Below are 25,248 nucleotides of genomic sequence, written 5' to 3' on the forward strand. Positions count from 1 at the left end.
TTTGATTCTTTATATTGGGCAGACAGAACAATTCCCTACCTCCTCCCGCTGCCACCTGCCTCCTCCATTTTTGGGGTAATGCTGTAATCAATTGGTTGTACTCTTGGATTGAGCAGACCTTTCCGTACAATTCTGATAACTCAATGAAAGACATAACTCTACCATTCCAATTTACAATATAATTTAAGAACAAAATAATAATATTTGTTCTATCTTTTCAGGGGGAGGAAATTGAAATTGTAGCCAGCTCTGCAATGCTTGTTTGAAAAAGAGAGATACTTTGAAAAAAATATCATTTTCAATGAGTTTTTCTACTTTTTAGTTTGATTACCAATATTAGCTATAGTATATACAATACAGCCTTAATCTATCAAAATTCATTCTCATAACTATTCAACTGCCCACTGATTCATAAGAACTAAAATGTATTTATAACTAATTCTCAAGAATGTATATCTTTCAGGAACAGTTTATCATGGTGATTTATAAGTGTGCCCCAGAGGGTTTAAGCCTAAAGTTAGACCAGTAACTAGCAATTAGGATTAATTTCAGATATAGTAAATCCAGTACACTGTCTAAAGTCAGATTCTTTAGCTTTCTGATTCTCCACTGAAGTTATGGTTGTTGAAAGCAGGCTGCAACAGAAGAACAAACCATGTTGTGATTTTAATCTTCATCTGCTGCTCTGTTAACATAATTTTTATGATCTATGGTTTTGGGAATGATCTATGGTTTTGTCAATGTTGCCAAAACATTATACTAAATAGTACAGCCTCAGTGGGAATGACTATACCACCATCATCCGTGGTGTAGTCTGTAGAAGAAATAAGTGGCATTAACATCTACAACATACTACATCACCCAAATAAAAAAATCTTATTTTGAACAGTACCAGAAACACCTACTCATTCCAGGGTTTTTCTTAATGTTTTTACTATTTTCTACATTGTAGAATACTAATGAAGACATCAAAACGATTAAATATCACATATGAAATCATGATTCCATATATGTTATTTCATAGTTCTGATGTCTTCACTATTATTCTACAATGTAGAAAATACAAAAAATATTTAAAAAACTCTGGAATGAGTAGGTCTGTCCAAATGTTAGACTGGTACTGTACCTCTCTGTTGATATCACATATATTATCAAGCATTTCACACGTTATCCAGATACTGACTGTTAGCACTTGGTGCCTGTAACCTGCTTCAGGTTATCAGTCGGGGCGGCAGCGTAGCCTAGTGGTTAGAGCGTTGGACTAGTAACCTGAAAGGTTGCAAGATCGAATCCCTAAACTGACAAGGTACAAATCTGTTGTTTTGCCCCTGAACAAGGCAGTTAACCCACTGTTCCGAGGCCTTCATTGAAAATAAGAACTGACTTGCCTAGTTAAGTAAAGATGGTCCTGTGTGGCTCAGTTGGTAGAGCATGGTGTTTGCAACACCAGGCTTGTGGGTTTGATTCCCACGGGGACCAGTACAGAAAGAAAAAATGTGTGAAATGTATGCATTCACTACTGTAAGTTGCTCTGGATAAGAGTGTCTGCTTAATGACTAAAATGTAAAAGATAAAATAAATAAAAACCTTCCAGGGTAGTTACAAACAGCACAGGAATGAAATCATCAACAAGTATTGATCACATCTTTACTAATGCTGCAGTATTTTGCTTTAAAGCACTATCCAAATCCATCAGCTCTAGTGATCACAATATAATAGCCATATCTATGAAAACCAAATTTACAAAGGCTGGGCCTAATATAGTGTATAACTGATCATACAATATGTTTTGTAGTGATTACTATATTGTTGATGTAAAGAATATTTCTTGGTCCATAGTGTGTAATGAAGAGCAACCAGACGCTGCACTTGACAAATTTATTAAATTGCTTAAAACACTCTAAAGTTTCCAAAACTGTTAAAATAATGTCTGTGAGTATGACGGAACTGATATGGCAGGCGAAAACCTGAGGAGAATCCATCCGGAATTTATTTTTTTGAGGTGACCACCATTTAAAATGCCTGTCTATGGGAAAATCAAAGGAAAACCTCCCAGATTACAGTTCCTATGGCTTCCACTAGATGTCAACAGTCTTTAAAAAGGGTTTCAGGCTTGTTTATTGAAAAATTAGCTAGAATTAGTCGTATTATTTTTAATAAGTCTTATTATTAGTCTTATTATTCTTATTATTAGTAGTATTATTTTTCTCGGTGGCTCTCATTTTGACTGTAGTGTTGTGGCGAGCGTGGATGAGGGTGCGCACTTTGTTATTTATCTCCGGTATTGAACACACTATTCTCCGTCTTAAATTTGATCATTTATTTACATATTAGGGTACCTGAGGATTTATTAGAAACGTTGTTTGACTTGTTTGGACAAAGTTTATTGGTAACTTTTGGGATTCCTTTGTCTGCATTTTGGACAAGTGTAACAGGTGGATTACTGAATCAACCGCGCCAACTAAATCGACTTTTTTGAGACATAAAGGACTATCGAACAAAATGACCATTTGTTATGTAGCTGGGACCCTTGGGATTGCAAACAGAGGAAGATCTTCAATGGTAAGTGATTTGTTTTATTGCTATTTCTGACTTTTGTGACAACTCTGCTGGTCTGGAAAATGTTTTTAATGCTTTTGTGTGTGGGGCGCTGTCCTCAGATAATCGCATGGTATGCTTTCGCCGTAAAGCCTTTTTGAAATCTGACATAGCGGCTGGATTAACTTGTTATGGATAGGGGGCAGTATTTTCACGGCCGGATAAAAAACGTACCCGATTTAATCTGATTATTACTCCTGCCCAGAAACTAGAATATTCATATAATTATTAGCTTTGCATAGAAAACACTCCAAAGTTTCTAAAACTGTTTGAATGGTGTCTGTGAGTATAACAGAACTCATTTGGCAGGCCAAAACCTGAGAAGATTCCAAACAGGAAGCGCCCTCTCTGACTATTTCTTGGCCTTCTTGATCATGGAGTGCATTCTGACGAAGAACAGCAAAGGTAATCCAATTTTTCTTATAGTAAATCTGACTTTGGTGAGGGCTAAACTTCGTGGGTGTCAAAATAGCTAGCCATGATGGCCGGGCTATCTACTCAGAATATTGCAAAATGTGCTTTCACCAAAAAGCTATTTTAAAATCGGACACCGCGATTGCATAAAGGAGTTCTGTATCTATAATTCTTAAAATAATTGTTATGTTTTTTGTGAACGTTTATCGTGAGCAATTTAGTAAATTCACCGGAAGTGTTCGGTGGGACTGCTAGTTCTGAACGTCTCATGCTAATGTAAAAAGCTGGTTTTTGATATAAATATGAACTTGATTGAACAAAACATGCATGTATTGTATAACATAATGTCCTAGGAGTGTCATCTGATGAAGATCATCAAAGGTTAGTGCTGCATTTAGCTGTGGTTTTGTTTTTTGTGACATTATATGCTAGCTTGAAAAATGGGTGTCTGAATATTTCTGGCTGGGTACTCTGCTGACATAATCTAATGTTTTGCTTTTGCTGTAAAGCCTTTTTGAAATCGGACAGTGTGGTTAGATAAAGGAGAGTATTGTCTTTAAAATGGTGTAAAATAGTCATATGTTTGAAAAATTGAAGTTTTGGGATTTTTGAGGAATTTGTAATTCGCACCACGCCTATCATTGGATATTGGAGCAGGTGTTCCGCTAGCGGAACGTCTAGATGTAAGAGTTAACAAGAAGTTAAGCTTTTAAACAATGTAAGATTCTTGTATTTTCATGAATGTTTAATATTACGATTTTTGTATTTTTAATTTAACGCTCTGCAATTTCACCGGATGTTGCCGAGGTGGGTTGCTAGCGGCACATCTAGCCCAAAGAGCTTCTTTATTGGAAGCCTCTCCAACATAATCCAGGTAGAATCAGGAATTTCCCAGGGCAGCTGTCTAGGCTGTTTGCGGATGACTCAGCACTTTACACATCAGCGACTAAAATGACTGCAACAATAAACAAAGAGCTGCAGTTAGTTTCCGAATGGGTGGCAAGAATAAGTTAGTCCTAAATATTTCCAAAACTAAAGCATTGTATTTGGAACAAATCATTCACTAAACCCTAAACCTCAACTAAATCTTGTAATGAATAATGTGGAAATTGAGCAAGTTGAGCTGACTAAACTGCTTGGAGTAACTGTCATGGTGAAAACATATTGACCCAACAGTAGCTAAGATGGGGAGAAGTCTGTCCATAATAAAGCACTGCTCTGCCTTCTTAACCTGTTAGGGTATAAGGGGCAGTATTTTCACGGCTGGATAAAAAAATGTACCCGATTTAATCTGGTTACTAATCCTACCCAGTAACTACAATATGCATATACTTATTATATATGGATAGAAAACACCCTAAAGTTTCAAAAACTGTTTGAATGGTGTCTGTGAGTATAACAGAACTCATTTGGCAGGCAAAACCCTGAGACAGATTCTGACAGGAAGTGGATACCTGATGTGTTGAATTGACTTTAAGCCTATACCATTGAAAAACAAAGGGGCTGAGGAATATTTTGGCACTTCCTATTGCTTCCACAAGATGTCCCCAGCCTTTACAAAGTGTTTTGAGTCTTCTACAGTGAGATCTGACTGAAGAAGAGCCTTGGAACGTGATGGCCCATTAGACACCTGGCGCGCGACTTGATGGTGGGTACTCTCATTCCGAAACGTTTTAAAAGAGAACCCAATGGTCCGCCTTGAATTTTATTCATGTTCTGGTTAAAAAGGCCCTAATGATTTATGCAATACAACGTTTGACATGTTTGAACGAACGTAAATATATTTTTTCCGTTCTTGAAGTGAAGTGAAGTCCGGCTGGCTTAGATCATGTGCTACAACACGGAGGTTTTTGGACATAAATGATGAGCTTTTTTGAACAAAACTACATTCGTTATGGACCTGGGATTCTTTGGAAGTGACATCTGATGAAGAGAATCAAAGGTAATGGATTATTTACATAGTATTTTCGATCCAACATGGCGGTTAGTCTGTATCGCAATGCGTATTTTTCTGGCGCAGTGCTCAGATTATTGCAAAGTGTGATTTCCCAGTAAGGTTAATTTTAAATCTGGCAAGTCCATTGCGTTCAAGAGATGTAAATCTATAATTCTTTGAATGACAATATAATATTTTACCAATGTTTTCCAATATTAATTAATTATTTTGTTGTCATGACTTGACTGCCGGTATTGGAGGGAAACGATTTCCTGAACACCAACGCCATAGTAAAACACTGTTTTTAGATATAAATATGAACTTGATAGAACTAAAAATGCATGCATTGTCTAACATAATGTCCTAGGAGTGTCATCTGATGGAGATTGTAAAAGGTTAGTGCATAATTTTAGCTGATTTTATGGTTTTGGTGACGCCTGTCTTTGAATCGACAATACACTACACACAGCTATTGTCAATGTACTCTCCTAACATAACCAAACTTTATGCTTTCCCCGTAAAACCTTTTTGAAATCGGTAAACGTGGTTAGATTAAGAAGATGTTTATCTTTCAAAGGCTGTAAGTTAGTTGTATGTTTGAGAAATTTGAATTTTGACATTTATTTGGTTTCAAATTTGCCGCTCTTGAAATGCACCTGCTGTTGATAGGGTGCGCCACGGGTGGCACGCTAACGTCCCACATAGCCCCAAGAAGTTAACATCACTATCAACAAGGCAGGCCCTACAGGCCCTAGTGTAGTCGCACCTGGACTACTGTTCAGTCGTGTGGTCAGGTGCCACAAAGAGGGACTTGTAAACATTGCAATTGGCTCAGAACATGGCAGCACGTCTGGCCCTTAGATGTACACAGAGAGCTAAAATGAATAATATGCACGTCAATCTCCCCAGGCTCAAAGTGGAGGAGAGATTGTCTTCATCACTACTTATATTTACGAGAGGTATTGACATGTTGAGTGCGCCGAGCTGTCTGTTTGAACTACTGGCACCCAGCTCAGACACCCATACATACCCTACAAGACATGCCACCAGAGGTCTCTTCACAGTCCCCAAGTCCAGAACAGACTATGGGAGGTGCACAGTACTACATAGAGCCATGACAACATGGAACTCTATTCCACATCAGGTAACTGATGCAAGCATTAACATTTGATTTAAAACAAACATAGGCACAGACACATGCATACACACACACGATAACATACGCACTATACACACATGTACTCATGGATTTTGTGTTGCAGATATGTGGTGGTAGAGTATTGGCCTGAGGGCACACACTTAATGTGTTGTGAAATCTGTTGTGAATGTATTGTAATACTTTAAAATTGATAACTGCCTTAATTTTGCTGGACCCCAGGAAGAGTAGCTAATAAATAGAAATACAAATAAGGAAATCTTCAATTGAAATAAATAAATTAGGCCCTAATCTATGGATTTGACATGACTGGGCAGGGGCGCAGTCATGAGTGTGCCTGGAAGGGCATAGACCCACCCACTGGAGAGCCAGACCCATCCAATCAGAATGAGTTTTTCCCCACAAAAGGGCTTTATTACAGACAGAAATACTCCTCAGTTTCATCAGCTGTCTGGGTGGGTGGTCACAAACGATCCCGCAGGTGAAGAAGCCGGATGTGGAGTTCCTGGGCTGGCGTGGTTAAATGTGGCATGCGGTAAGACGTACTGCCAAATTCTCTAAAACGATGTTGGAGGCAGCTTGTGGTAGAGAAATTAACATGCACTACTCTGCCAACAGCCGTGGTGGACATTCCTGAAGTCAGCATGCCAACTGTGCGCTCCCTCAAAACTTGAGACAACTGTGGGGTTGTGTGACAAAACTGCAGTTTTTAGAGTGGCCTTTTATTGTCCCCAGCACAAGGTGCACCTGCATAATGATCATGCTGTTTAATCAGCTTCTTGATATGCCACACCTGTCAGGTGGATGAATTATCTTGGCAAAGGAAAAATGTTCACTAACAGGGATGATAATAAATTTGTGCACAAAATTGTAGATGAATAAGCTTTTTGTGCATATGGAAAATGTCTGGGATCTTTTGTTTCAGTTCATGAAACATGGGACCAACAGGTTACATGTTGCATTTATATTTTTGTTCAGAGTAAAAAGAAACTCTGAGCCTTTTGGTATCAGACCTCGTGCTCTGATACCGTTTGCTGACGATGAGGGCCGTGATGCAACTGGTCAGGTTGCTCTCGATGGTGCAGCGGTAGTATTTGGAGAGGACCTGGGGTGGCATGACAAATTTCTTCAGCCGCTTTAGGAAGTAGAGACGCTGATGCACCCTCTTGACAAGAGTGTTGGTGTTGGTGCATGTCAAATCTTCGTGATGTGGACACAGAAGAACATAAAAATGCTCTTTCTACTGCAGTCCCGTTGATGTGGATCAAGGCAAGTTCTCTCCTCTGCTTCCTGAAGTCAACAATCAACTCCTTTGTTTTGCTGACACTGAGGGAGAGGTTATTGTCCTGGCACCACAATGCCAGTTTACTTACCTCCTCCCTATAGGCTGAATCGTCGTTTTTGATTATCAGGCCTACAACCGTGGTGTCATCAACAAAATTGAGGATGGAATTGGTGTCGTGCAAAGCCACGCAGTCGTGGATGAAGGGCTGAGGACACAACACTGAGGTGCCCCTGTCTTATGTCAGTGTGGAGGAGGTGTTGTTGCCAATCCTCACAGCCTGTAGTCTGCCCGTCAGGAAGTCCTAGATCCAGTTGCAGAGGGTGGTGTCCAGACCCAGGGCTCTGAGATTGGTGTTGAGCTCGGAGGGAAAAATTGTGTTTAATGCTGTCAATGAACAGCATTCAAGGAACAGTCAATGAACATTCTCACATATGGGTTAGAGCCATGTGAATAGTGATGGAAATGGCATGTTCCGTGGATCTGTTGGAATGGTAGGCAAATTGGAGTGGATCCAGTGTGCCTTGCATGCTGGCATTGATGTTGGTCATGATCAGCCTCTCGAGGCACTTGCTGATGATTGGGGTGAGTGCAACGAGCCGATAGTCATTTGGGCATGTCACCTTGTTTTTCTTGGGCACTGGGACAATGGTGGTCTCCTTGAAGCAGGTGGGGAGTACAGCCTGGGACTGGGACAGGTAGAAGATGTCAGAGAAGACACCTTGCCAGCTGGTCAGCACACACTCTTGGGACGCGGCCAGGGATGCCATCTAAGTCTGAGTTGTCAAACTTCAATTCAAGTTTCAGTCTGTATTGTCTTTTTGCACCCCTAATGAGTTTGCAGAGCTCGTACCTGCTTGCCTTGTATGCACCGCACGCCACAGAGTCATCCGGGGTTCATTCTGTTGAAATTGAATGCTGCAGTGTGGGCTCTCAGCGTGGTACCGATATCTCCATTCATCCAGTGTTTTTGGTTGGGGTATGTCCGGATTGTTATTGTGTGTACAACATCATCAACACATTTCCTAATGAAGTCTGTGACTGACGATGTATATTCCTCAATGTTGATGGATGAGTGCTAGATGGATGAATCTTTGAACATGTTCCAATAAGTATTCTCAAAACCGTATTCTCAAAACTGTCCAGCACCACACTATTCTCTGGGTTGGTGGCTCCCTCTTGAGTTGCTGCTTGTAGGTGGGGATAAGGAACAGAGAGTCAGGATCTGATGACTTTGTACATGTCATGGATGTTTGTATATACAGTTGAAATTGGAAGTTTACATACACTTAGGTTGGAGTCATTAAAACTCGTTTTTCAACTACTCCAAAATGTCTTGTTAACCTGTTACATCTAGGGGGCAGTATTTTCACGGCTGGATAAAAAACGTACCCGATTTAATCTGATTATTAGTCCTGCCCAGAAACTGGAATATGCATATAATTATTAGCTTTGGAGAGAAAACACTCCAAAGTTTCTGAAACTGTTTGAATGGTGTCTGTGAGTATAACAGAACTCCTATGGCAGGCAAAAACCTGAGATGCTTCTGTTCAGGAAGTACCCTGTCTGAACATTTCTTGCCCTTCTTGATTCTCTCTATCGTTTACAAAGGATCTCTGCTCTTACGTGACACTTGTCACGTCAACAATGGAGTCTCACAGCCCGGGAAAAACAGGAATGATGTCATTCAAAGCCCTGGCTGAAGCACACGAGAGCAAATGCTGAGTGGTCAGTCAATGGACTAAGCCTTAGGCGCGTGACACGCCCCGCCCCCGGCTTTTGGTTTTTTCCTCAGTTTACAGACAGGCAGATTCCCGGTCGGAATATTATCGCTTCTCTACGAGATAAATTGCATAAATATTGGTTTTAAACAGCGGTTGACATGCTTCGAAGTACGGTAATGGAATATTTCGAAATTTTTTGTCATATTTTGCGTCATGCTCGTGGCCGAGATTTAGCGTTGGGATAGTGTCTAGAACGCACGAACAAAACGTCGCTGTTTGGATATAACGATGGATTATTTGGGACCAAACCTACATTTGTTATTGAAGTAGAAGTCCTGGCAGTGTATTCTGATGAAGAACAAGCAAGGTAAGAACATTTTTCTTATAGGAAATGTGATTTTGGTGAAGGCTACACTGGGTGGGTGTCTAAATAGCTAGCCCTGTAACGCCGGGCTATGTACTTACATTATTGCAAAATGTGCTTCATCCGAAAAGCTATTTTAAAATCGGACATATCGAGTGCATAGAGGAGTTCTGTATCTATAATTCTTAAAATAATTGTTATGCTTTTTGTGAACGTTTATCGTGAGTAATTTAGTAAAATCACCGGAAGTGTTCGGTGGGAATGCTAGTTCTGAACGTCACATGCTAATGTAAAAAGCTGGTTTTTGATATAAATATGAACTTGATTGAACAGACATGCATGTATTGTATAACACAATGTCCTAGGTGTGTCATCTGATGAAGATCATCAAAGGTTAGTGCTGCATTTAGATATGGTTTGGGTTTATGTGACATGATATGCTAGCTTGAAAAATGGCTGTGTGATTATTCCTGGCTGGGTACTCTGCTGACATAATCTAATGTTTTGCTTTCGCTGTAAAGCCTTTTTGAAATCGGACAGTTTGGTTAGATAAAGGAGAGTCTTGTCTTTAAATAGCTGTAACATAGTCATATGTTTGAAAAGTGTAAGTTTTCGGATTTAGAGGAGTTTGAATTTCGCGCCCCGCCCATCATTGGATATTGGAGCAGACGTTCCGCTAGCGGAACGTGTAGATGTAAGAAGTTAACAAACTATAGTTTTGGCAAGTCGGGCAGGACATCTATTTTGTGCATGACACAAGTAATTTTTCCAACAATTGTTTACAGACAGATTATTTCACTTATTATGTTCTCACTGTTAACACTCTCACTGTTATCACAATTCCATGGGGTCAGAAGTTTACATACACTAAGTTGACTGTGCCTTTAAACAGCTTGGAAACTTCCATAAAATGATGTCATGCTTTAGAAGCTTCTGATAGGCAAATTGACATCATTTCAGTCAATTGGAGGTGTACCTGTGGATGTATTTCAAGGCCTACCTTCAAACTCGGTGCCTCCTTGCTTGACATCATGGGAAAATCAAAAGAAATCAGCCAAGACCTTAGAAGAACAATTGTAGACCTCCACAAGTCTGGTTCATCCTTGGGAGCAATTTCCAACTGCCTGAAGGTACCACGTTCATCTGTACAAACAATAGTACGCAAGTATAAACACCATGGGACCAGGCAGCCGTCACACCGCTCAGGAAGGAGACATGTTCTGTCTCCTAGAGATTAATGTACTTTGGTGTGAAAAGTGCAATTAAATCACAGAACAACAGCAAAGGACCTTGTGAAGATGCCGGAGGAAACGGGTATAAAAGTATCTATATCCACAGTAAAACGACATAACCTGAAAGGCCGCTCAGCAAGGAAGAAGCCACTGCTCCAAAACCGCCATAAAAAAGCCAGACTACGGTTTGCAAATGCACATGGGGACAAAGGTCGTACTATTGGAGAAATGTGTGATAAAACAAAAATAGAACTGTTTGGCCATAATGACCATCGTTATGTTTTGAAGAAAAAGGGGGAGGCTTGCAAGCCGAAGAATACCATCCCAATCGTGAAGCACGGGGGTGGCAGCATCATATTGTGGGGGTGCTTTGCTGCAGGAGGACTGGTGCACTTCCCAAAATAGATGGCATCATGATGTGATCATGAAAAGAATATGGCTATATTGAAGCAACATCTCAAGACATCAGTCAGGAAGTTAAAGTTTGGTCGCAATTGGGTCTTCCAAATGGACAATGACCCCAAGCACAATTCCAAAGTTGTGGCAAAATGTCTTAAGGACAACAAAGTCAAGGTATTGGAATGGCCATCACAAAGCCCTGACCTCAATCCCATATAAAATGTGTGGGCAGATCTGAAAAAGCAAGGAGGCCTACAAACCTGACTCAGTTACACCAGCTCTGTCAAGAGGAATGGGCCAAAATTCACCCAACTTATTGTGGGAAGCTTGTGGAAGGCTACCCGAAACGTTTAACCCAAGTTAAAGGCAATGCTACCAAATACTAATTGAGTGTATGTAAACTTTTGACCCACTGGGAATGTGATGAAAGAAATCAAAGATGAAATAAATCATTCTCTCTACTATTATTCTGACATTTCACATTCTTAAAAGAAAGTGGTGATTCTAACTGACCTAAGACGGGGAATTGTTACTGATATTAAATATTTGGAATTGTGAAAAACTGAGTTTAAATGTATTTGGCTAAGGTGTATGTAAACTTCTGACTTCAACTGAACATGGTCCAGCACATTGTTTCCTTCTAGTGGGACAGCCCCAAATCTCTCTCCATTAACTCAAAAGGGCATTGGATAACATGAATAAAAACAAATCACCTGGTTGGGATGGTAGTCCTCCAAAGAGAAAACAAGACACTCACAGCCAAGTTAAAAATCCACGATTCCAACATGGATTGTCTACTCAGGGAAAACAGAGTGATGAAGGAGTCGCTACTAGATATACAAAGTCGTAGCATGCGTGAAAATAAAAGGACGCATCCAATAATCCAGAGGGCGCAATCAGTGAATTATTGCAATCCGCCTTGAAACATCTTATAGAGACTGTAAACAAGGTGGCTTTCCACCGAGTACACCGACTTGGAGCTAAGAGTGAGGGTCCCCATCCGATCATCGCAAAATTTGAACACTACCAACAAAAGGAGCTGATCAAAAGCAGGGGAAGGGAGCTTAACTTCTTGGGGCTATGTGGGACGTTAGCGTGCCACCCGTGGCGCACCCTATCAACAGCAGGTGCATTTCAAGAGCGGCAAATTTGAAACCAAATAAATGTCAAAATTCAAATTTCTCAAACATACAACTAACTTACAGCCTTTGAAAGATAAACATCTTCTTAATCTAACCACGTTTACCGATTTCAAAAAGGTTTTACGGGGAAAGCATAAAGTTAGGTTATGTTAGGAGAGTACATTGACAATAGCTGTGTGTAGTGTATTGTCGATTCAAAGACAGGCGTCACCAAAACCATAAAATCAGCTAAAATTATGCACTAACCTTTTACAATCTCCATCAGATGACACTCCTAGGACATTATGTTAGACAATGCATGCATTTTTAGTTCTATCAAGTTCATATTTATATCTAAAAACAGTGTTTTACTATGGCGTTGGTGTTCAGGAAATCGTTTCCCTCCAATACCGGCAGTCAAGTCATGACAACAAAATAATTAATTAATATTAGAAAACATTGGTAAAATATTATATTGTCATTCAAAGAATTATAGATTTACATCTCTTGAACGCAATGGACTTGCCAGATTTAAAATTAACCTTACTGGGAAATCACACTTTGCAATAATCTGAGCACTGCGCCAGAAAAATACGCATTGCGATACAGACTAACCGCCATGTTGGATCGAAAATACTATGTAAATAATCCATTACCTTTGATTCTCTTCATCAGATGTCACTTCCAAAGAATCCCAGGTCCATAACGAATGTAGTTTTGTTCAAAAAAGCTCATCATTTATGTCCAAAAACCTCCGTGTTGTAGCACATGATCTAAGCCAGCCGGACTTCACTTCACTTCAAGAACGGAAAAAATATATTTTCGTTCGTTCAAACATGTCAAACGTTGTATCGCATAAATCATTAGGGCCTTTTTTAACCAGAACATGAATAAAATTCAAGGCGGACCATTGGGTTCTCTTTTAAAACGTTTCGGAATGAGAGTACCCACCATCAAATCGCACGCCAGGTGTCTACATTTACATTACATTTAAGTCATTTAGCAGACGCTCTTATCCAGAGCGACTTACAAATTGGTGCATTCACCTATAATATCCAGTAGAACAAACACTTTACAATAGTGCATCTAAATCCTTTAAAAGGGGGGGGGGGGGGGGGGGGGTTAGAAGGATTACTTTATCCTATCCCAGGTATTCCTTAAAGAGGTGGGGTTTCAGGTGTCTCCGGAAGGTGGTGATTGACTCCGCTGTCCTGGCATCGTGAGGGAGATTGTTCCACCATTGGGGTGCCAGAGCGGCGAACAGTTTTGACTGGGCTGAGCGGGAACTGTGCTTCCTCAGAGGTAGGGAGGCGAGCAGGCCAGAGGTGGATGAACGCAGTGCCCTTGTTTGGGTGTAGGGCCTGATCAGAGCCTGAAGGTACGGAGGTGCCGTTCCCCTCACAGCTCCGTATGCAAGCACCATGGTCTTGTAGCGGATGCGAGCTTCAACTGGAAGCCAGTGGAGAGAGCGGAGGAGCGGGGTGACGTGAGAGAACTTGGGAAGGTTGAACACCAGACGGGCTGCGGCGTTCTGGATGAGTTGTAGGGGTTTGATGGCACAGGCAGGGAGCCCAGCCAACAGCGAGTTGCAGTAATCCAGACGGGAGATGACAAGTGCCTGGATTAGGACCTGCGCCGCTTCCTGTGTGAGGCAGGGTCGTACTCTGCGAATGTTGTAGAGCATGAACCTACAGGATCGGGTCACCGCCTTGATGTTAGTGGAGAACGACAGGGTGTTGTCCAGGATCACGCCAAGGTTCTTAGCACTCTGGGAGGAGGACACAAGGGAGTTGTCAACCGTGATGGCGAGATCATGGAACGGGCAGTCCTTCCCCGGGAGGAAGAGCAGCTCCGTCTTGCCGAGGTTCAGCTTGAGGTGGTGATCCGTCATCCACACTGATATGTCTGCCAGACATGCAGAGATGCGATTCGCCACCTGGTTGTCAGAAGGGGGAAAGGAGAAGATTAATTGTGTGTCGTCTGCATAGCAATGATAGGAGAGACCGTGTGAGGATATGACAGAGCCAAGTGACTTGGTGTATAGCGAGAATAGGAGAGGGCCTAGAACAGAGCCCTGGGGGACACCAGTGGTGAGAGCACGTGGTGCGGAGACAGCTTCTCGCCACGCCACCTGGTAGGAGCGACCTGTCAGGTAGGACGCAATCCAAGCGTGGGCCGCGCCGGAGATGCCCAGCTCGGAGAGGGTGGAGAGGAGGATCTGATGGTTCACAGTATCAAAGGCAGCAGATAGGTCTAGAAGGATGAGAGCAGAGGAGAGAGAGTTAGCTTTAGCAGTGCGGAGAGCCTCCGTGACACAGAGAAGAGCAGTCTCAGTTGAATGCCCAGTCTTGAAACCTGACTGATTAGGATCAAGAAGGTCGTTCTGAGAGAGATAGCAGGAGAGCTGGCCAAGGACGGCACGTTCAAGAGTTTTGGAGAGAAAAGAAAGAAGGGATACTGGTCTGTAGTTGTTGACATCGGAGGGATCGAGTGTAGGTTTTTTCAGAAGGGGTGCAACTCTCGCTCTCTTGAAGACGGAAGGGACGTAGCCAGCGGTCAAGGATGAGTTGATGAGCGAGGTGAGGTAGGGGAGAAGGTCTCCGGAAATGGTCTGGAGAAGAGAGGAGGGGATAGGGTCAAGTGGGCAGGTTGTTGGGCGGCCGGCCGTCACAAGACGCGAGATTTCATCTGGAGAGAGAGGGGAGAAAGAGGTCAAAGCACAGGGTAGGGCAGTGTGAGCAGGACCAGCGGTGTCGCTTGACTTAGCAAACGAGGATCGGATGTCGTCAACCTTCTTTTCAAAATGGTTGACGAAGTCATCCGCAGTGAGGGAGGAGGGGGGGGGAGGGGGAGGAGGATTCAGGAGGGAGGAGAAGGTAGCAAAAAGCTTCCTAGGGTTAGAGGCAGATGCTTGGAATTTAGAGTGGTAGAAAGTGGCTTTAGCAGCAGAGACAGAAGAGGAAAATGTAGAGAGGAGGGAGTGAAAGGATGCGAGGTCCGCAGGGAGGCGAGTTTTCCTCCATTTCCGCTCGGCTGCCCGGAGCCCTGTTCTGTGAGCTCGCAGTGAGTCGTCGAGCCACGGAGCAGGAGGGGAGGACCGAGCCGGCCTGGAGGATAGGGGACAGAGAAAATCAAAGGATGCAGAGAGGGAGGAGAGGAGGGTTGAGGAGGCAAAATCAGGAGATAGGTTGGAGAAGGTTTGAGCAGAGGGAAGAGATGATAGGATGGAAGAGGAGAGAGTAGCAGGAGAGAGAGAGCGAAGGTTGGGACGGCGCAATACCATCCGAGTAGGGGCAGAGTGAGAAGTTTTTGATGAGAGCGAGAGGGAAAAGGATACAAGGTAGTGGTCGGAGACTTGGAGAGGAGTTGCAATGAGATTAGTGGAAGAACAGCATCTAGTAAAGATGAGGTCAAGCATATTGCCTGCCTTGTGAGTAGGGGGGAAGGTGAGAGGGTGAGGTCAAAAGAGGAGAGGAGTGGAAAGAAGGAGGCAGAGAGGAATGAGTCGAAGGTAGACGTGGGGAGGTTAAAGTCACCCAGAACTGTGAGAGGTGAGCCATCCTCAGGGAAGGAACTTATCAAGGCGTCAAGCTCATTGATGAACTCTCCAAGGGAACCTGGAGGGCGATAAATGATGAGGATGTTAAGCTTGAAAGGGCTGGTAACTGTGACAGCATGGAATTCAAATGAGGAGATAGACAGATGGGTCAGGGGAGAAAGAGAGAATGTCCACTTGGGAGAGATGAGGATTCCAGTGCCACCACCCCGCTGGCTCGATGCTCTAGGGGTATGCGAGAACACGTGGCCAGACGAGGAGAGAGCAGTAGGAGTAGCAGTGTTATCTGTGGTGATCCATGTTTCCGTCAGCGCCAGGAAGTCTAGGGACTGGAGGGTAGCATAGGCTGAGATGAACTCAGCCTTGTTGGCCGCAGATCGGCAGTTCCAGAGGCTGCCGGAGACCTGGAACTCCACGTGGGTCGTGCGCGCTGGGACCACCAGGTTAGAGTGGCAGCGGCCACGCGGTGTGAAGCGTTTGTATGGCCTGTGCAGAGTGGAGAGAACCGGGATCGACAGACACATAGTTGACAAGCTACAGAAGAGGCTACGCTAATGCAAAGGAGATTGGAATGACAAGTGGACTACACGTCTCGAATGTTCAGAAAGTTAAGCTTACGTTGCAGAAAATCTATTGACTAAAATGACGAAAATGATACAGTACTGCTGGCTGGTGGAGTAGGCTAGCTAGCAGTGGCTGCGTTGTTGACTTTGTTTGACCGTGTAGCTGGCTAGGTGTAGCTGGCTAGGTGACCTCGATAGTTTCAGTACTACACCTTGTCATGATACAAAAGCAACTTTGTAGCTAGCTAACATAACACTAATCAAGACGTTCCTTTGTAATGTATTTTAGTTTCTACAGTGTTACTAGTTGGCTGGGTTAGGAAAAATGGCGTCGCGGGGGGACGGCAATAGCTGGCTAGCTAACCTCGGTAATTACTAAACTACACAATTATCAAGCTATGACAAAGACAACTATGTAGCTAGCTAGCCAACACTGCACTAGTCAAATCGTTCCGTTGTAAAGTATTGGTATCTACAGCGCTGCTAGTCGGTAACGGTTGGCTAGCTGTTGGCTAGCTAGCTAGCAGTGGATTAATGATGACTAGGTGTGTTGACTACGTCTGGCGTCGCGGCTGGCTACTTACTAATAATTACTCTAAACTACACAATTATCTTAGATGCAAAGACAACTAAGTAGCTGGCTCACTAACACTACACTAGTCAAGTCGTTCCGTTGTAATGTAATAGATAGTGCAGCTAGTCGGTGGAAGTTGGCTGGTTGGCTAGCTAGCAGTGTTGACTAGCTAGCTAGCAGTGATGACTACGTTAGGAGGACGAAGATAGCTAACTTCGATAATTACTCTAAGCTACACGATTATCTTTGATACAAAGACGGCTATGTAGCTAGCTAAGAAAAGAAAAGAATTGCTCGGATCAAACAAATCAAACCGTTGTAATGTAGTGAAGTGTAATATTACCTGTGGAGTGAAGCGTAGTGCGACTGCTCGCTGGGCCATCGCCGTTTCAACGCTCTTCTTCAGTCAGATCTCACTGTAGAAGACTCAAAACACTTTGTAAAGGCTGGGGACATCTTGTGGAAGCAATAGGAAGTGCCAAAATATTCCTCCTTCCCTTTGTTTTTCAATGGTATAGGCTTAAAGTCAATTCAACACATCAGGTATCCACTTCCTGTCAGAATCTGTCTCAGGGTTTTGCCTGCCAAATGAGTTCTGTTATACTCACAGACACCATTCAAACAGTTTTTGAAACTTTAGGGTGTTTTCTATCCAAACCTCAACAATAATATGCATATTCTAGCTTCTGAGTTGGTGTAATAGGCAGTTAAAAATGGGCACATATTTTTTCAAAAATTCTCAATACTGCCCCCTATACCCTAACAGGTTAAAGGGACCACATTTGGTCTCAATGACCAATTTCCAAGGGGAAATAAACGAACGTTGTAAGAGACTGTATCCGGTACAAAGACAACAAAGGGAGAATGGTAAGTGTGCCTTTGTCATTGTGGACAAACTCTTTATAGATGGACAGCTATTCCGAGACAACTCCATAACACCGTTGAACTAAATTCTGTACTAAATTTTACAGGGACTTCAGGTTACGAAAAAATATATAAATGTTCAGATAAAAATATCTGAACATTATGAAGTGGATATGAACACATACGTGCTCAATTACATGCTTGATTACACATACGGACTTATACATACACACACACACACCTGATCTGGCTCTCTTCTCTCTCTCTCTCTCTCTTTCTCCCTTTTCTTCTCTCTCACTCTATTGTCGAACTATTTTATAATGTAATTCCAAGCATATTTTCCACTTTGTGGGCTAAGAGACATTGTACACCCTAAACAAATCAGTCGGGGAATTGAACCCCGGTCTCCCGCGTGACAGGCGGGGATACTCACCACTATACTAACGAGGAGCAGGTGGGTTGGTTATTTGAAAAAATGTGGCGCATTGGATACTATCCCTAAATTTGGAGAGTTGGGTGTTAACCCTTCCAACAAAATCATCTGTAGAGACTGAATGGTTAGAGCTAGAGACTACTATGACCCATCTATGGAAAGCTGAGACCCTCACGAACACGTACATGTATTCGGTTTTGCTCTATACCGCTCACAAGCCACACGATAGTAGTTAGAAGGTGAGGTGTTTGTGGAAAATCCCAGGACATAGTCGCAAAGGCCAAACTCAAGACAGTTGTCACTGACTTGTTGGATATTCGTTTCCCATTTAACAACTAAAGCCTTGCACAAAGTACATCACCTCACACACTGGAAATCTACAATGGATTCACAAAAGTCTACTGAGAATGCGTAAATGTCCAAACGGTAAGTGAACCCAAACTCAGACTTTTCAAGAGTCAGTTGAGAATTCTACCATGACCAGAGATTGCTGCTAGCCTGGCAATCTAAACAGAGATTTCTTCCTCAGGGGGTTGCATGCTTGTCAAAATGACTTGTTCAAAAGTTCCTGCATTGGCCGGGAATCAAACCCGGGCCTCCCGCGTGGCAGGCGAGAATTCTACCACTGAACAACCAATGCCTTGCAATGCTGAAATAACCCTCACGGCTGGAAATCGTATCAAAAGCTTTAATTCAAAGCATATTTTCGGCTTTGTGGGCTCACAGACATTGTACACCCTAATAAAATCCTTCTTTCCTCCCCGTCGGGGAATTGAACCCCGGTCTCCCGCGTGACAGGCGGGGATACTCACCACTATACTAACGAGGAGCAGGTGGGTTGGTTATTTGAAAAAATGTGGCGCATTGGATACTATCCCTAAATTTGGAGAGTTGGGTGTTAACCCTTCCAACAAAATCATCTGTAGAGACTGAATGGTTAGAGCTAGAGACTACTATGACCCATCTATGGAAAGCTGAGACCCTCACAAACACGTACATGTATTCGGTTTTGCTCTATACCGCTCACAAGCCACACGATAGTAGTTAGAAGGTGAGGTGTTTGTGGAAAATCCCAGGACATAGTCGCAAAGGCCAAACTCAAGACAGTTGTCACTGACTTGTTGGATATTCGTTTCCCATTTAACAACTAAAGCCTTGCACAAAGTACATCACCTCACACACTGGAAATCTACAATGGATTCACAAAAGTCTACTGAGAATGCGTAAATGTCCAAACGGTAAGTGAACCCAAACTCAGACTTTTCAAGAGTCAGTTGAGAATTCTACCATGACCAGAGATTGCTGCTAGCCTGGCAATCTAAACAGAGATTTCTTCCTCAGGGGGTTGCATGCTTGTCAAAATGACTTGTTCAAAAGTTCCTGCATTGGCCGGGAATCGAACCCGGGCCTCCCGCGTGGCAGGCGAGAATTCTACCACTGAACAACCAATGCCTTGCAATGCTGAAATAACCCTCACGGCTGGAAATCGTATCAAAAGCTTTAATTCAAAGCATATTTTCGGCTTTGTGGGCTCACAGACATTGTACACCCTAATAAAATCCTTCTTTCCTCCCCGTCGGGGAATTGAACCCCGGTCTCCCGCGTGACAGGCGGGGATACTCACCACTATACTAACGAGGAGCAGGTGGGTTGGTTATTTGAAAAAATGTGGCGCATTGGATACTATCCCTAAATTTGGAGAGTTGGGTGTTAACCCTTCCAACAAAATCATCTGTAGAGACTGAATGGTTAGAGCTAGAGACTACTATGACCCATCTATGGAAAGCTGAGACCCTCACGAACACGTACATGTTATTCGGTTTTGCTCTATACCGCTCACAAGCCACACGATAGTAGTTAGAAGGTGAGGTGTTTGTGGAAAATCCCAGGACATAGTCGCAAAGGCCAAACTCAAGACAGTTGTCACTGACTTGTTGGATATTCGTTTCCCATTTAACAACTAAAGCCTTGCACAAAGTACATCACCTCACACACTGGAAATCTACAATGGATTCACAAAAGTCTACTGAGAATGCGTAAATGTCCAAACGGTAAGTGAACCCAAACTCAGACTTTTCAAGAGTCAGTTGAGAATTCTACCATGACCAGAGATTGCTGCTAGCCTGGCAATCTAAACAGAGATTTCTTCCTCAGGGGGTTGCATGCTTGTCAAAATGACTTGTTCAAAAGTTCCTGCATTGGCCGGGAATCGAACCCGGGCCTCCCGCGTGGCAGGCGAGAATTCTACCACTGAACAACCAATGCCTTGCAATGCTGAAATAACCCTCACGGCTGGAAATCGTATCAAAAGCTTTAATTCAAAGCATATTTTCGGCTTTGTGGGCTCACAGACATTGTACACCCTAATAAAATCCTTCTTTCCTCCCAGTCGGGGAATTGAACCCCGGTCTCCCGCGTGACAGGCGGGGATACTCACCACTATACTAAGGAGGAGCAGGTGGGTTGGTTATTTGAAAAAATGTGGCGCATTGGATACTATCCCTAAATTTGGAGAGTTGGGTGTTAACCCTTCCAACAAAATCATCTGTAGAGACTGAATGGTTAGAGCTAGAGACTACTATGACCCATCTATGGAAAGCTGAGACCCTCACAAACACGTACATGTATTCGGTTTTGCTCTATACCGCTCACAAGCCACACGATAGTAGTTAGAAGGTGAGGTGTTTGTGGAAAATCCCAGGACATAGTCGCAAAGGCCAAACTCAAGACAGTTGTCACTGACTTGTTGGATATTCGTTTCCCATTTAACAACTAAAGCCTTGCACAAAGTACATCACCTCACACACTGGAAATCTACAATGGATTCACAAAAGTCTACTGAGAATGCGTAAATGTCCAAACGGTAAGTGAACCCAAACTCAGACTTTTCAAGAGTCAGTTAAGAATTCTACCATGACCAGAGATTGCTGCTAGCCTGGCAATCTAAACAGAGATTTCTTCCTCAGGGGGTTGCATGCTTGTCAAAATGACTTGTTCAAAAGTTCCTGCATTGGCCGGGAATCGAACCCGGGCCTCCCGCGTGGCAGGCGAGAATTCTACCACTGAACAACCAATGCCTTGCAATGCTGAAATAACCCTCACGGCTGGAAATCGTATCAAAAGCTTTAATTCAAAGCATATTTTCGGCTTTGTGGGCTCACAGACATTGTACACCCTAATAAAATCCTTCTTTCCTCCCCGTCGGGGAATTGAACCCCGGTCTCCCGCGTGACAGGCGGGGATACTCACCACTATACTAACGAGGAGCAGGTGGGTTGGTTATTTGAAAAAATGTGGCGCATTGGATACTATCCCTAAATTTGGAGAGTTGGGTGTTAACCCTTCCAACAAAATCATCTGTAGAGACTGAATGGTTAGAGCTAGAGACTACTATGACCCATCTATGGAAAGCTGAGACCCTCACAAACACGTACATGTATTCGGTTTTGCTCTATACCGCTCACAAGCCACACGATAGTAGTTAGAAGGTGAGGTGTTTGTGGAAAATCCCAGGACATAGTCGCAAAGGCCAAACTCAAGACAGTTGTCACTGACTTGTTGGATATTCGTTTCCCATTTAACAACTAAAGCCTTGCACAAAGTACATCACCTCACACACTGGAAATCTACAATGGATTCACAAAAGTCTACTGAGAATGCGTAAATGTCCAAACGGTAAGTGAACCCAAACTCAGACTTTTCAAGAGTCAGTTGAGAATTCTACCATGACCAGAGATTGCTGCTAGCCTGGCAATCTAAACAGAGATTTCTTCCTCAGGGGGTTGCATGCTTGTCAAAATGACTTGTTCAAAAGTTCCTGCATTGGCCGGGAATCGAACCCGGGCCTCCCGCGTGGCAGGCGAGAATTCTACCACTGAACAACCAATGCCTTGCAATGCTGAAATAACCCTCACGGCTGGAAATCGTATCAAAAGCTTTAATTCAAAGCATATTTTCGGCTTTGTGGGCTCACAGACATTGTACACCCTAATAAAATCCTTCTTTCCTCCCCGTCGGGGAATTGAACCCCGGTCTCCCGCGTGACAGGCGGGGATACTCACCACTATACTAACGAGGAGCAGGTGGGTTGGTTATTTGAAAAAATGTGGCGCATTGGATACTATCCCTAAATTTGGAGAGTTGGGTGTTAACCCTTCCAACAAAATCATCTGTAGAGACTGAATGGTTAGAGCTAGAGACTACTATGACCCATCTATGGAAAGCTGAGACCCTCACAAACACGTACATGTATTCGGTTTTGCTCTATACCGCTCACAAGCCACACGATAGTAGTTAGAAGGTGAGGTGTTTGTGGAAAATCCCAGGACATAGTCGCAAAGGCCAAACTCAAGACAGTTGTCACTGACTTGTTGGATATTCGTTTCCCATTTAACAACTAAAGCCTTGCACAAAGTACATCACCTCACACACTGGAAATCTACAATGGATTCACAAAAGTCTACTGAGAATGCGTAAATGTCCAAACGATAAGTGAACCCAAACTCAGACTTTTCAAGAGTCAGTTGAGAATTCTACCATGACCAGAGATTGCTGCTAGCCTGGCAATCTAAACAGAGATTTCTTCCTCAGGGGGTTGCATGCTTGTCAAAATGACTTGTTCAAAAGTTCCTGCATTGGCCGGGAATCGAACCCGGGCCTCCCGCGTGGCAGGCGAGAATTCTACCACTGAACAACCAATGCCTTGCAATGCTGAAATAACCCTCACGGCTGGAAATCGTATCAAAAGCTTTAATTCAAAGCATATTTTCGGCTTTGTGGGCTCACAGACATTGTACACCCTAATAAAATCCTTCTTTCCTCCCCGTCGGGGAATTGAACCCCGGTCTCCCGCGTGACAGGCGGGGATACTCACCACTATACTAACGAGGAGCAGGTGGGTTGGTTATTTGAAAAAATGTGGCGCATTGGATACTATCCCTAAATTTGGAGAGTTGGGTGTTAACCCTTCCAACAAAATCATCTGTAGAGACTGAATGGTTAGAGCTAGAGACTACTATGACCCATCTATGGAAAGCTGAGACCCTCACAAACACGTACATGTATTCGGTTTTGCTCTATACCGCTCACAAGCCACACGATAGTAGTTAGAAGGTGAGGTGTTTGTGGAAAATCCCAGGACATAGTCGCAAAGGCCAAACTCAAGACAGTTGTCACTGACTTGTTGGATATTCGTTTCCCATTTAACAACTAAAGCCTTGCACAAAGTACATCACCTCACACACTGGAAATCTACAATGGATTCACAAAAGTCTACTGAGAATGCGTAAATGTCCAAACGGTAAGTGAACCCAAACTCAGACTTTTCAAGAGTCAGTTGAGAATTCTACCATGACCAGAGATTGCTGCTAGCCTGGCAATCTAAACAGAGATTTCTTCCTCAGGGGGTTGCATGCTTGTCAAAATGACTTGTTCAAAAGTTCCTGCATTGGCCGGGAATCAAACCCGGGCCTCCCGCGTGGCAGGCGAGAATTCTACCACTGAACAACCAATGCCTTGCAATGCTGAAATAACCCTCACGGCTGGAAATCGTATCAAAAGCTTTAATTCAAAGCATATTTTCGGCTTTGTGGGCTCACAGACATTGTACACCCTAATAAAATCCTTCTTTCCTCCCCGTCGGGGAATTGAACCCCGGTCTCCCGCGTGACAGGCGGGGATACTCACCACTATACTAACGAGGAGCAGGTGGGTTGGTTATTTGAAAAAATGTGGCGCATTGGATACTATCACTAAATTTGGAGAGTTGGGTGTTAACCCTTCCAACAAAATCATCTGTAGAGACTGAATGGTTAGAGCTAGAGACTACTATGACCCATCTATGGAAAGCTGAGACCCTCACAAACACGTACATGTATTCGGTTTTGCTCTATACCGCTCACAAGCCACACGATAGTAGTTAGAAGGTGAGGTGTTTGTGGAAAATCCCAGGACATAGTCGCAAAGGCCAAACTCAAGACAGTTGTCACTGACTTGTTGGATATTCGTTTCCCATTTAACAACTAAAGCCTTGCACAAAGTACATCACCTCACACACTGGAAATCTACAATGGATTCACAAAAGTCTACTGAGAATGCGTAAATGTCCAAACGATAAGTGAACCCAAACTCAGACTTTTCAAGAGTCAGTTGAGAATTCTACCATGACCAGAGATTGCTGCTAGCCTGGCAATCTAAACAGAGATTTCTTCCTCAGGGGGTTGCATGCTTGTCAAAATGACTTGTTCAAAAGTTCCTGCATTGGCCGGGAATCGAACCCGGGCCTCCCGCGTGGCAGGCGAGAATTCTACCACTGAACAACCAATGCCTTGCAATGCTGAAATAACCCTCACGGCTGGAAATCGTATCAAAAGCTTTAATTCAAAGCATATTTTCGGCTTTGTGGGCTCACAGACATTGTACACCCTAATAAAATCCTTCTTTCCTCCCCGTCGGGGAATTGAACCCCGGTCTCCCGCGTGACAGGCGGGGATACTCACCACTATACTAACGAGGAGCAGGTGGGTTGGTTATTTGAAAAAATGTGGCGCATTGGATACTATCACTAAATTTGGAGAGTTGGGTGTTAACCCTTCCAACAAAATCATCTGTAGAGACTGAATGGTTAGAGCTAGAGACTACTATGACCCATCTATGGAAAGCTGAGACCCTCACGAACACGTACATGTATTCGGTTTTGCTCTATACCGCTCACAAGCCACACGATAGTAGTTAGAAGGTGAGGTGTTTGTGGAAAATCCCAGGACATAGTCGCAAAGGCCAAACTCAAGACAGTTGTCACTGACTTGTTGGATATTCGTTTCCCATTTAACAACTAAAGCCTTGCACAAAGTACATCACCTCACACACTGGAAATCTACAATGGATTCACAAAAGTCTACTGAGAATGCGTAAATGTCCAAACGATAAGTGAACCCAAACTCAGACTTTTCAAGAGTCAGTTGAGAATTCTACCATGACCAGAGATTGCTGCTAGCCTGGCAATCTAAACAGAGATTTCTTCCTCAGGGGGTT

At 43.2% G+C, this 25,248-nt stretch overlaps 16 non-coding genes across 16 annotated transcripts; all 16 read right to left on the reverse strand.

Moving 5' to 3' along the window:
• Positions 1-18,785: 18,785 nt before the first annotated feature.
• Positions 18,786-18,856, reverse strand: trnag-gcc (transfer RNA glycine (anticodon GCC)). The gene has a single exon. It is a non-coding gene; the product is annotated as a tRNA-Gly (tRNA).
• A 117-nt stretch (positions 18,857-18,973) lies between these two features.
• Positions 18,974-19,045, reverse strand: trnad-guc (transfer RNA aspartic acid (anticodon GUC)). The gene has a single exon. It is a non-coding gene; the product is annotated as a tRNA-Asp (tRNA).
• Positions 19,046-19,597: 552 nt separating this feature from the next.
• Positions 19,598-19,668, reverse strand: trnag-gcc (transfer RNA glycine (anticodon GCC)). Its single transcript has one exon. It is a non-coding gene; the product is annotated as a tRNA-Gly (tRNA).
• Positions 19,669-19,785: 117 nt separating this feature from the next.
• trnad-guc (transfer RNA aspartic acid (anticodon GUC)) lies at positions 19,786-19,857 on the reverse strand. The gene has a single exon. It is a non-coding gene; the product is annotated as a tRNA-Asp (tRNA).
• A 553-nt stretch (positions 19,858-20,410) lies between these two features.
• Positions 20,411-20,481, reverse strand: trnag-gcc (transfer RNA glycine (anticodon GCC)). The gene has a single exon. It is a non-coding gene; the product is annotated as a tRNA-Gly (tRNA).
• Positions 20,482-20,598: 117 nt separating this feature from the next.
• On the reverse strand, positions 20,599-20,670 carry trnad-guc (transfer RNA aspartic acid (anticodon GUC)). Its single transcript has one exon. It is a non-coding gene; the product is annotated as a tRNA-Asp (tRNA).
• Positions 20,671-21,222: 552 nt separating this feature from the next.
• trnag-gcc (transfer RNA glycine (anticodon GCC)) lies at positions 21,223-21,293 on the reverse strand. Its single transcript has one exon. It is a non-coding gene; the product is annotated as a tRNA-Gly (tRNA).
• A 117-nt stretch (positions 21,294-21,410) lies between these two features.
• trnad-guc (transfer RNA aspartic acid (anticodon GUC)) lies at positions 21,411-21,482 on the reverse strand. The gene has a single exon. It is a non-coding gene; the product is annotated as a tRNA-Asp (tRNA).
• Positions 21,483-22,034: 552 nt separating this feature from the next.
• On the reverse strand, positions 22,035-22,105 carry trnag-gcc (transfer RNA glycine (anticodon GCC)). Its single transcript has one exon. It is a non-coding gene; the product is annotated as a tRNA-Gly (tRNA).
• Positions 22,106-22,222: 117 nt separating this feature from the next.
• trnad-guc (transfer RNA aspartic acid (anticodon GUC)) lies at positions 22,223-22,294 on the reverse strand. Its single transcript has one exon. It is a non-coding gene; the product is annotated as a tRNA-Asp (tRNA).
• A 552-nt stretch (positions 22,295-22,846) lies between these two features.
• trnag-gcc (transfer RNA glycine (anticodon GCC)) lies at positions 22,847-22,917 on the reverse strand. Its single transcript has one exon. It is a non-coding gene; the product is annotated as a tRNA-Gly (tRNA).
• Positions 22,918-23,034: 117 nt separating this feature from the next.
• trnad-guc (transfer RNA aspartic acid (anticodon GUC)) lies at positions 23,035-23,106 on the reverse strand. The gene has a single exon. It is a non-coding gene; the product is annotated as a tRNA-Asp (tRNA).
• Positions 23,107-23,658: 552 nt separating this feature from the next.
• Positions 23,659-23,729, reverse strand: trnag-gcc (transfer RNA glycine (anticodon GCC)). The gene has a single exon. It is a non-coding gene; the product is annotated as a tRNA-Gly (tRNA).
• Positions 23,730-23,846: 117 nt separating this feature from the next.
• Positions 23,847-23,918, reverse strand: trnad-guc (transfer RNA aspartic acid (anticodon GUC)). The gene has a single exon. It is a non-coding gene; the product is annotated as a tRNA-Asp (tRNA).
• Positions 23,919-24,470: 552 nt separating this feature from the next.
• trnag-gcc (transfer RNA glycine (anticodon GCC)) lies at positions 24,471-24,541 on the reverse strand. The gene has a single exon. It is a non-coding gene; the product is annotated as a tRNA-Gly (tRNA).
• Positions 24,542-24,658: 117 nt separating this feature from the next.
• Positions 24,659-24,730, reverse strand: trnad-guc (transfer RNA aspartic acid (anticodon GUC)). The gene has a single exon. It is a non-coding gene; the product is annotated as a tRNA-Asp (tRNA).
• Positions 24,731-25,248: the final 518 nt, after the last annotated feature.

The sequence above is a fragment of the Salmo trutta genome, chromosome 23 (assembly GCF_901001165.1).
Source record: "Salmo trutta chromosome 23, fSalTru1.1, whole genome shotgun sequence".
NCBI lineage: Eukaryota > Metazoa > Chordata > Actinopteri > Salmoniformes > Salmonidae > Salmo > Salmo trutta.